This window comes from Myzus persicae, unplaced genomic scaffold, assembly GCF_001856785.1.
Source record: "Myzus persicae strain clone G006 unplaced genomic scaffold, MPER_G0061.0, whole genome shotgun sequence".
Classification (NCBI taxonomy): domain Eukaryota; kingdom Metazoa; phylum Arthropoda; class Insecta; order Hemiptera; family Aphididae; genus Myzus; species Myzus persicae.
Window position 1 is genome coordinate 190,043 of NW_019103114.1, and position 13,199 is coordinate 203,241.

Sequence of the window (13,199 nt, forward strand, 5' to 3'; positions counted from 1 at the left end):
TTATGCTCTCACAATATTATCGATATTGATTTAACTCCGATATAATATAGAGGGACGGGTCTACGTCGATAAACGATATATACACACCCATTATATTGTATATTATATTCGACAGTTATTCAGTCGACCCCGTCGAGTTATTATTTCTAAATGATATTATTATTCTCGTACGCACGCGGTTTACTGATCTCGGATCGATTAGACAAATTGTTTTCGGAATATTGTCGACGAAAGGTATATCCTATGCGTACTACAACAGTGTACTCCGATAATAATATACGAAATGTATACACGGCAATATATGCACTATATAGCATTATGTAATGACGAGAACTACGAGAGAAGTAAAAAAAAAACACCCTTAGCTCCGAACGACGACCTATATAGTATATATGCAGGCGGTGTTTGGGTTTTAAATTTACAAACACTCGACTTGACGCAAACAAAACTGGATGGGAGACAATGGCGAGATGCACTCCGCCACGAGTGATCGAAAATCGGAGGCCTTTCCGCCGCCGCCGCTCTGCGTGTGGGTCTGTCTCATACTATTATAACTTGTCGGTGACGATAAACTCGTCCGTCATTAATATTGTCAGATGCACTGCGAATAATGTAATAATGTATGTACCTTGGTAATTTACCGCGGATTAGAAATCGCAAACAACCGCCGCTGTGTAACCGGTCATCATCCACACCTCGAGCACCAAATCCGCGTCCACCGCAAGTCCATAGGCGGAGATTTAAACACTTTTCCCACGAGGGAAAATAATGTGCATACATTTCAATAATATACTGAACAGTTGCACGTAATCACAGCTCACTCCACTCCCCTTCCCAAAAAAAAAAAAAATGTTCTAAATATTTTCGTTCCTCTGTCATATTATATTACCGATTGTGAAAAAACAAGGGGCGTACCTAGGGGGGATTTGGGGGTTCACCCCCCCCCCGAAATGTTAACGAATGTAGAAAAAAGACTTGCTAAATATTTTGTACAATAATATTTTAATTATTAATATTAATATTAAACCTCCCGTCACCAACCCGAAAAAATGGCATAATATGCCTGTGGCAAAAACCAATGCAATACTTATAAAATAATAAGACAAATTTTATTATAAGTGACAAATGGCGATTAACAAAATTAATATTACCACCTAAGCTATCAAAAATGTGTTAAATTTCTCAATCTTTATGGGGTAGGTACAATGGTTTGATTTTGAGATAAAAAATGTAGAACTCAAAAAATATAATCAAATTTAAATCATGTATACAAATTTAGTCCATTATTATTAATATATTCAAACATAATGAATGGTCATCAAACGTGGACTTTTTTTAAGCGGGTTGGGAGCTCATGAATTATCTGAGGGGGTTAAGCCCCCGTAACCCTAACCCAATCCCTGCCTATGGACTGTTATACGACATCGTGTTATATATTATTATATTAAACCACCGCTAAACATAATCGACAGACCTCTGTTCTACGCCGGCCGTGTGTGCTTAAGCAGGTACGGTTTTCCTCAAGCTGAAAAATGTTGATTCGAGGAAAACCGTGATCGCGAAAAACTAAAAAACTATTCGTATTAAATAAACGCTGCGGGTAAAAAAAAAAAAAAAAATTGTAAGAATAGCGTGTATTACTGTGTACAGTAAAAATTATTAATAATAATAGTGATAACTCTATGTGTATATATTACATAATAAACGTCGTCGAGATGTGACTGCAACGTGCGTACGTACCTGAGGTGCACTAGCTGAGACGGCGATTGGTTTTCTGCAAAAATACGAAATTCAATCGTTGGCCAACGTTGTATTATATATTACGGTATTATAATAATATAATGTATATAGGTGTGGACGGTGAAGACAGCTAGAACTAAGAAACGAAATAGCACCGGCGACACCACTATCGGTAACGGAGGAAATTTGATGTTTTTCCTCAGACGGGGTGTGTGCGGGGGTTGTTCGATAAATCAGGTGAAAAACAAATTCGATGGCGACGGCGACGAATAATAATTATTCATTTACTATTTATAATTTTTACTATAAAAATAATTTATTATGTTCGAGTCGAAATCGCGATGTTTTCACGCGGTCCCGGTGTACAGGGGCCTACTGAGTTCGCGAACTTCCGACTCTCGTGATCGCGTGCGCTGTAGTGGTGCGGTCGTCGTACTCGGTTTCTTCGCGCGATTCTGTGCGTGTTCGTGTGTGTGTGTGTGTGTGTGTGTGTGTGTGTGTGTGTGTGTGCGAGTGAGTGTGTGTGTGTGTGAGTGTGCGCGAGTGCGAGTGTGTGTGCGTGTGTGTGTTGCGCGGTGGCCCGTCGGGTCGGCCGGAAGTAAATCGGACACTGACGGCGACAGCGGCGGCGGTGGCGGCGGCGGCGACGGCGACGACTACGACGACGACGACGACGACGCGACGGCGGTGGCGGCGGCGGCGGCGACGTCCGGAGAAGAAGGACGCGCGAGAAAGTGTATAATATTATACCTATACGCGGTGAAATGTATGTTTCTCTGCGGGGCTATTATGAGTGGCTGCCGTATCACAACCACTGAACCACCACCACCACCACCACCATCACCACCACCACCACTTGGGGCCATCGTTGTATTATATACATAACGGCATCACGATCGGGACTCTTGGCGGGGGCCTAAGTCTCCCGAACGAGTTTCTAGCCGTGGGGGGAGGGGGCACCATCCCCTCGACGTTTTTCGGAGATCTTTTTAGTTTTTTTTTTTGTTTTGTGAATGGTAATGATTTCATTAATGGCTATTAGAAACTTAATATGTGCTCCGCTTAATATTTGTTTTACAGTAATATTTGAGGTGTAGTCGGTCATTACATAAATCAATGATGAATAATCTCATCGGTGAATCTTACCTATTTTATTTGATATTATGTCCATACTATAATTTCTACAAACAATAATAAATAGAAATATGCATCTCATTATTCGACGTACTTTTAAAAAATGTATATACAATAATAAAAATAAGTAATAAAAGTGAAAACATCAGTTTCTAAATTATATTACAGTTAGTAAGTGCTATCATTATTTATTGTGTGTATTTTAGAGAAAAAAAATGGTTAAGTTATGAAATATTAACCATTTTGTAAATTAATGAAAAAATATAATATGTACAGAATTTTTACTTAATACAAGTAATAAGTATGTGTCAAAAATGTATAACTCAAAGCGAACAAGGAAAGACCAGGCCACCTTATTACTTATTAGTAACACTTATTAGTTATTATAGTGTACCTTATTTGACATTTGTATACCTAGTTTATCTTTTTTTTCTATAATAAATTATTTGGGGGAGGGTTCAAGATGGTAATTTTTAAATTATAATCAAAAAGTGAAAACCGAAGTAGGTTTTATAAACAAATGGGTGCTGTAAATTGGAACATTTCTCATCATGTGCCAGTGTTATAATGCATTATATTACGTGGGTAAGTAGTAAGAACCCGAGATGATGATGAGAACATTCAGAATACTCCCAACCGAAAACATTTTCACAGACGCAAAAAAAAAACAAAAATCGAAAAACATAATAGCTGAAATATACTAGTCACATTGCTCGTTTTCGCTGAGATTCTAAAAATGATAATAAACTACTCACGGGTACCTACGGTAATCGCGAAGGAGGGGAAAAACCGGACGTGATTATAATGCAGCACTGTATAGACTCGCCGACAACAGTGCCGATACAATTAAATTTGAAAGTGTTACGAGTGGAAGACAACAATCTTTTCGTCCAAAAAGACGTTTGAACGGTTCTGATCGGAACTTGTGGAAACTATATATACTCCACACAGAGATGATAGAAAAATACAATCGATAAAAATGGCCCTTATACATCTGTATACTACATAGAGTACACGTCATTATTTGAGCAGAAAAAAAGTTCACAGAAAACGATGAAAATAAAACATAATCATCATCATCATCATCATCATCACCACGTAAAACCGAAATGTCTCTCACATCGCTTCCGTCCCTACACGTCGAACAGTTTTCCAGCGTTTTGATCGTTGTTTGCCGTTCACACGAGCTTTATAAGGGGTTTGATGTAGGCAATATTAATGAAATTTCGAGAAAAATGAAACTTTTATAGTACCTAATATATTTATGTAAGATTGCATTAAAAATTGATTAATTATTTAATAGTTCAGTAAAATTTAACGGACCAATCATGTGCCGTTAAATCACGTTTAAACTACCATTTTTATAGCTCACCATTGATTTATCAAACTTTTATTAATTGTTCATGTCAATCCGGCATCCGTGACTTACTAGACACGTCTCTAATGATCCCACAACTGTTCCATAGTAGTTAGTTGTTGTGTATTAGCCAGATTATGTAGAAAAACGGTTTCACGAAGGATTTAAGACTGAAATAGGCTATATTTATAGTCTTATAGTTAATAAATCAGTTTTTCGCCATGAAAAGATTAGAACTTTGACTGTGAAACATCGTTTTTATTTTTTCGATACCACGTCTTATAAGAAAAATGTAATTCAAGTTTAAAAATCATAAGAAGAATGGGTCCTGCAATTTTTTACTAACTTGTTTCGCTACGGTTTTTATCAAACAATTGGATGGACGTGTGACGTTTTTAATACTTATAAGTAGAGGTCGGATTTATATTCTTTTAAAATCCTTAAAATATGATGTTTGTATGTCACATAAAATAAGCAATATATTCTCTTAATATTCCTTTAAAATACCAGATATATTATGATGTTTTATGTCCTTAAATATGCAAAATATTCTTTTGATATAAAAAAAAAAAAAACAGTTTAAATTAATTTTTTATTAATTTGGTTTTAAAAATATTTAATTAAATTAATTTTACAATAACAATTAATTACTATATATTGTTCGATGTATAGTCGTGACAGCTAACGAAATAACCGTTGTGCTTTCGCAATCGATAAGGAATACCTGGAGATTAATTTTTATTAAAATCCGGAAATAAATCATTTAGTGAACATTGTATTTATCAAATGCTGATATGCGTGAAATATGTTCATTATATGCCGGGTATCACAAAAATATTCCCAAATATTCTCTAACGTGTTAAATATTCTCTAACCTCTAAAATATGCTTTTTTATGCAAAATAAATTTTTTCCTGTGAATTCTGTGTTTCATGATTCGTAAAGATTTCTCACTCCCATTTAACTGCATAAACTAGAAACAAATATGTAAAATCATAAAAATCCGACCTCTACTTATAAGTAATAACATATTAACCCAGCATCGAATGCAATAGTTGCAGGGCACATGTCTGACATATTGAACATTTTAATTATTATTTTTGATTCAACCAGAAACCGTTTATTTATCAATTTTCATTGCAATACCCATTTGAAAATGATATCAATACACTGATTTTCAGTATTTCCGTTATTTGTTCACAACTATCTTATGTAGGTACTACAGCGCAGTTTCTCGGAAGTATTTTCAATGTTTTCATATTATATAAACTATAAACATCAAGGGAAAAGAGTAAAAAAATAGGTGGGTACATAAATAGTTTTAGTTTTCGATGTATTTATGTAATTCATTCACATCAATAAGCTCAGTAAATCGTATTTAATGAGCCTAACTTATTTTAGGTGACGAATCAAGTGAATTTTAATTTGATAATAATTAAAACAATATTTAGTACCTATGTCCTATATTATATTGCTTTATTTTTTCACAAAATCAAAAATTATTTTACTAAATTTTTAATTTAAAAAAAAAAAATCGAATTTTTAATCAATTACCTAATAAGGGATGGTAAATTGATTTCTGTCCATGCATGATGGCAATACGGTTATAATATGTTCAAACGAGAAAAAAAAACTTTTATAAAACCTTACATTTAGGTATAGATATATTGTAACTTCCCAATTAAATTACACAAAAACTGTACGGTGCATCCACAATCAATATCCCTACATAATTTATAAATATATATTTATGAGTTCGCCGGTGGATGACATAACAATGAATAACACTTAACCCATCTTATTCAAAGTCAATTATCCGAATTTAATTATGTATGCATTTTAAAATAATAATTTTATTAAATTTAGTGTTCATCAAGCATTTTCTTATGAATTATAAGTTATAAGCTGTTATACATTTTTAACTAGGTGCCAATTTTTATACTTTTTGAGTTAAAATATATACTATGTATTAATAAATCATTATATATACTTTGAACTTTACAAACAAATCGGGATTTTCGCGTTGGTACATTTTCGGGTGGTGGGGGAGGTGTTGTGTGCATATACAAATACACGCCATGACGGATAGGTAGAGAATAATATAAGTGCAAAAAAGTACGATATTGTTTGTAGGATAACAATCATCACAATAATTTGATAAAAACAATTATAATCGTACAGCGAATAATATAAATCACAAAAAATTAGGAATCAAATGAATTACAACACTTATTGTTTAAAATATGAGTGGATTACATCTAGGTACTTACAGTTCATATTAGTGATGATAATTTGCAGATACGTTTTGATGACTCGTAGTTTAATTTTGAGTACTACTACACAACCTCGTCGGGGCCTGCAAATGATCGATAACCGGCTGCGGGAGTCCAGGAAAAACTCATAAAATCTCTCAACGAATACTCGATATTAATTTGTGTGGAAAAATTATTATACTGTTTAAAGACACGTGTAAGCGAATGAATTCGTTTTTTGGCCCAGTCAAGACGTCGAGCGACCGTCGTGTACATTATCATAAGAGCCTGCGTGGTTAAGTATGGTGCACGACCAACGAGTCTACAGTATTAATAAGCCGAGGGCCAAGGTTTCAAAAACGAGGGAGATTCGTTCGCTCGATAGAGAAAATGTTATCAAAAAAAAAAAATTAGTGAAAAAATCACAACAATTCAAAACTAGAGGACTATAATAATTCGTTCGGTACCACATACGGCGACTGCACGTGATTTATCGATAAATTAATGGTTTTTGCACAAAACGTTTATTGACTGGATCTCAAGCGCGTTGATAGTTTTTTTTCCAGCCCGTTTGTTTAAACCTGTATAATATCGGTTTGACGAGCGTTATAATATTCAATGAAATTAACGGTTATGCGACAACCGTGGTATAATATCATCGGTACATAATCGCTTCACAGTCTATAATGCGATGCATATATACTATATAGGTATATAATACATAGGTAGGAACTTAATCTGTCCCTGAATGGTTTCATTATATTACGCACAGTGTCAATAAAAACCTTTGAAATTGATTGATAATCTTTAATAACCTTGAAATGGAAAAAAAACCTTAGAAAAGACACCCGAAATCGTTATCATCCTAAAATTTCAAAAACAAATAATATGATATTAATAATGGGTACATTAGTGATCAATTGTTATGACGTATAATTATTGTTATACCTCATGCACAACGCGTCCAGTTAGTTTTGGCACTCGGCAACCGTTAGGATTCTAAAAAACAGTGGTCCAAATGGTATACAACATTATGCTGAAAAAAATACGGTGTTTTGATTACAGTATTTTTTTTTAAATCGTAACGGTTGCCGAGTGCCAATGTGAACTGGACGCGTTTTACCTGCATTTTATTCGAGCAGTTACTGCAGATCGAGCCTATGAACGTTTTTCATTTATAGCGTAAGTACCTACCTATATACCTGTATCGTAATACGATCGATTTGTCACCCCTTCAGTGTAAGTCTACACTTGTGCAGTTATGCGTGTTTGTTTTTTGTTTTCATCAAACGGACCGTTTTTATTTATTTTTTTGACATCGGACCGTTGACTGGATCTACGTTTATGTTTAATACCTATGTTGTATTTTATTTTTTCTCTACTTCTGACATGATTTACTTTAATAACCGTTGACCATTGCAGCAAGCGTGAAATAACTGTGCATATACCTGTGAAATATCGTTGTTTATTGACCACGGTCCGCAGAGATTGCAATAAAAAGTGACACGCCCAAGAATTTTCAATATGAGGGGGGGGGGGTGTTATAAATAATAAACTATTACTTATAACAACAATAATTCGTCTCAACAAACCTGTAGATTTTTGACACACGTTGTTAGCTCATCATGGTGAAGGAGCCGATCGGTGATTATTTCCACTGAAAGTGCAAAACTCCCTGACTGTGCCTACAATATATTATAATAATATGCAGAGCTCGCTCAGTACTCTGCAGAGTTTATGCTAAAAAGATATCATATATAAGAATTTATTGATTTAAATGCGTCTGCGGCCTCAGGAGTCAGGGACAGGAGATTGATGTATACTGTCTGTGGATCCCTTTAGGCTTTTAGCGCATAATGCACATACTGCAGGTTGCGGTGTGTGTACCGCATGTAATTAACTGTAAATTAATTGAAATCGTTATTGTTCCGAGTGCTAACTCTAATAAACATCATAATATTTCATTATGTGGGTAATGGCTATAGATATATTGCTACACGGACGTAATTTGTTTGCCATTTACGTGTAAATCTATATCAATGCAAACTGTATACAACTAAAATATATAAATATTATTATTATTATACAGTGAAGAATATAATATAAAGATACCTATCTATTGTTCATATACGTATATGCTCGGCAAAGTGTTATTCTATAGGTACCTAAATAATTAACAATTTAATAATAACCATCGCATTCTAGGATTTTCAATGATGATAATTAATTAATATTTAAATCCCGCATTGACGATTTTATATTTAAATTCAGACGTGCATTGGATGATAATAAAATGGATATCAATTTGGGAAAATGTATAATAGTATTATTTTCTATATTATGCAATGATAAATAAGCTGATATTATTTTTAAATTAATAAAAATGTCATAAATCCTAACGACAAAAAAGTTGTAAATTGTTCATAAACGAGATGAATATTAAAAATTTTAAAGTTGCATTTTATCTTGATTTAAATAGAAAATATCGGAAAAGTCACTCTTCTTTATAGTAGTTGGTTTCGAATGTACTCCGTCATTGACTAGGTCAAGGACTGTAAGGGATGTTTTAAATTTGAATTTAATGATAAATCATGGCATACGAAAAGTCAAAAACCGATTTTATGAGTGGAGACCGGTGTCTATTACACCCCTACTTCAAGAGATATTTTCTTTTATTTATATACCTTGCTATAAAATACCTATAAAAAAATCTGAACTTGTACTTTTTTTTAGACTTTTGATTACAGTATGAACTATACTTAAACCTTACATACATTTTATTGTATATTTTTACTTTTTCGTCTTTCTTTTCGCATTTTTAAATTTTTAAATTCCTAAGCTTTTGTCTAGAAAAACCAAGAAATACCATTCTTAGGAAAATTCTGAAAAAAACTGCAAACAGATAGGTGCAAAGAACCTTTAGGATATTAATAGTTTCTTGTTCACAATTGTTGACAGAAAAACGCATACCCTTCGAGTGCAAAACTAAAATCAATATTTATCCCGTAGAACAACATAATATTTTAAAAATAGGTGATACGGAAATATTCAAAACTTAATAATAATCTATGTGCATTTTAGATTTAATATTTTTAGATTTGTAGATACTTATATAGTTATATTTCACCTAGACACCTACCTATTATTTTAAATTGTTATCATATATTATAAATTATAATTATCGCCGGAAAAAATTCAATAAAAACTTATCATCTGTGCAACCTTTCCAACTGAAATAATAATATACTAAGTCACTTGGCAATAAAGTATTTTACTCGTTTAAAATCACATTTTATATAGTCTTTAAACCACTTCTAAACAACACAATGACTATTACAGTTGCAGCAGCACTGCTTTAATTGTTTATAGAACAGACGGTGGAAAATATTTGTTTCTGTATTTTTGTTCTGTAAATACACTCGTAATACCATTCCACACCAAATGTTGACTTAACCCATTTCCCGAATGCACCAAGGACCTATCACATGAATTATTTATCTAGAGAAAATCCGAGAAGAAATCAACGGAACTCACATATAATATGATGTGTAATATTATATAATGTATTACGAGTCATGTGTGATGGATAATTTCCACTCAAGACGATGATTGCGACGAGTGGTCATCACTTTGAACTAGAGTCTGGAGTACCTCTGCAAATAGAAAATAGAAAATAAGAGGCATTCATTATTTTTTTATTCAATCTTGTATTTTGTTTTTGAGCAGGTGGGTCGTAAGTGGGTATCCTTGTTGAATAACACGTAAGAAATATATCGATGAGATAATAGATTAATAGGTATCTACTACATAATTAAATAAGCATTATTGACTGCACTAGACAACAATACTATATGGTATGCCTATACTCTACCTACAACATTACAATTAATACCTATTCATTTAGGTAAATCGATTTTTTTTCAGAATATAATTAACTCTTCAGAACATATTATAATTAAGCACAATTATTTACAAAAAAAAAAAAAAATAAATAAAGATGAAAAAAGTTTTCTTATCCAAAGGCCACGATGCTTAGCTATAGTTAGCTAGTACATCATGATGATTTACGAGACTAATGATTGTCATTATATTTATACATATGTATTATAGTATGTGTGTGTTTTAAATAAACAAGAGATAAAACCTTGAGCGAGTGTCGCCGGTTTTATATCAATACATTAAGGTAGATACAAATTTTCATATTTTCACGAACAATTTTCGATGATGATAACTACAGTCGTAATATTATAAGTTATATCATTATTGCTTTCGACCTATTAACGTTGAATATTTCGAGTGAAACCAGTGCCGAATTTCCATGATATTAATTAGTATGCACTATTTATTAACTGAATAACTGTTTGGTAAAACTAACCGTTATTATAAGATACCTGTTTAATTAAGGTTTATAGACGAACCAGTGGTGTATCTGTAGCTCAGCCAATGGGGGGAAAGGGGGGGATACAACTTTTTTTATACATTTAGATGTAGAGGGCTTCACCCAAGATGCCCCACTTAATCAATTTCGTGATTTTTTCAAACAGTAATATTGATTTTTAAATTGTAATTACTAAATAGTTTACTTAAAACGACATAATTCATGACGTATTGATTGTATTGCAGGTACTGTAAGAAATAAACATTTACATTTCTACGATAATAATAAAACTGACTGAATTTTTTCGAAAAACGTCATACCCCGGGCCTTCCAGGCTAACCAGCTGTAAGTACTTGAACCTGATATTTATAGTTTGCAAAATGTATAAGAGGTGCTTGACTCCGCAGTCATTAATCCATACACCGCAAAATGCAAAATATTCCTATAGAGAAAATGAAATGATAAGTTATTCACGTTGTTGTATGTGTAGTGGAGTGAACCGTATACGAACAAAAAATGTATAAAAAATTTGTACGTTTATGGAGAACAATTTCCTAACAATTTACATCAAAATATAACACGATTATAGTATAATCGAAAATAGTATTTTCTTTAAAAGCATAAATTTTGAAAAAAGCAAAAAATATAGTTCCGCCGGTTTTATCAGCAAATGATAGTGAATAAAGAATTTTTAATTTTCGTATGGATTTAAAAACAATAATGAATCAAGATTGCATGTAAAAAAACAATTTTAGTCTTTTTCGTGCAACGCCATTCAAACTACTGAGAAAATCAAAAAAATTACCACTTCAAAGTATATTGTATACTGATTAGACGTGAATTTTCCTTTTATATTATATGAAAATGTTTAGATCTTTTTTTCCACTTCAAAAAAAAAACACATCGTTGTAATTTATAAAACCTATACATTACGCAGCATCAAAAATTAATTTTCATAAATACGTTTAAACTATAATATTCATACTGAAGAAATAACTAAACATACATTGCGCAAACTATGAAAAGTTTTATTATAATATATAAAAATGAAGAGGCGTTTTAAGAGTTTATAATAATACTTTAAACCGTATACTTATACTATAAATTATATGAAAGAATAATTTTATAACCATCTTTTAAAATAGCATAACATTGAAGCGAGCTAACATCATACACCCATAAGTCTGTCCCAACAATTGTGTATCGTGATTTCTATTTATTATTAATCTCTCATAAGAGTGATAATTACCATTACGGCCATTTTCCAAGAGTGTTTTTTAAACGCGCGTGTAGTTTAGTCGCACGTTTTTAAATTTAACACTCAAACGCGCATTAGCATTCCATTCTCAGTTCTTTATGCTCATTTTTCAAACGACACGATGGATTTCCAGGAAGAAGATGCCGTTGCTCTTGTTTTGATAAAAATAAAAACAAATAAACAATAAAGAAAACAACAATGTTTTGGGCACATCCACTACTTCAACCAAGGTTTCAGACTGGTCAATTTTATACACTCTACAATCAGGGGCGGACTGGGGCAACATTTTGGCATGGAAAATCTATATTTTGACCCGGCCCTTACCATTTTTCGTCATCACAAAAATGTAAAAACTTAAATATACCAACGTTTTATTCAATGAGGAATGCAGCCTCTATACATTTTCAATTTTCCCAGAAAACAACTTAAGATTTTTTTTTTTTCATTAATTGTTTATGGCATCAAGTAAGAGATTATTAGCCAGGGGTTTTTGGGACTGTTGGGTTCGGAACTCGTGTGAAACTTAAGATTTGTTAAACTAAACTTACCAAATAGTTTCAATATGTAATTTTAATTTTGTTTAATATTAATGAAGTACTTCACAAATAAATAATATATTGGTAAAAGTCATTTAATCATAACATAATACTATTTAATACCTTATGTAAAAATATAAAATATTATGACACTTATATTGTAGTATATTAACTTTTATTAGTTATAACTAGAGTTAGGATGTTGATGACTTTTGCATTTTTTTTCCTTTTATTCTGTACAATGCTATCCTAGCTAAAAATTTGTTTCATGCTCCCTTGATGCAGAATATTCTAATTTTATTTTGCATTTTTTTGCATTTTTTGCATTTTCAGCTATAAATGCATTTTTTTTGTTTTTTAACGTCATTTTTCAACATTTTTAAGTCATTTTTTCATCTTTTAGAGCATTTTTTACAAATTATAGATTTTAGGGCAAATGTTACACCCAAGTTTGGAAACAAATTTAATTTATTTAAAATCTAACTTTGGATTTGGACTATTAGTAAAAAATAATTTTAATATTATTATTGTGGGGTTTTTGTTGT

General features: G+C 32.3%; 1 protein-coding gene across 1 annotated transcript in view; it reads right to left on the reverse strand.

Moving 5' to 3' along the window:
* Positions 1-2,379, reverse strand: part of LOC111033811 (putative fatty acyl-CoA reductase CG5065) — a 45,687-nt gene extending 43,308 nt beyond the window's left edge. Inside the window, exon 1 of the mRNA XM_022314739.1 lies at positions 1,741-2,379. The gene's annotated coding sequence lies outside the window, so the exon portion shown is untranslated. The remainder of the gene's footprint in view (positions 1-1,740) is intronic.
* Positions 2,380-13,199: the final 10,820 nt, after the last annotated feature.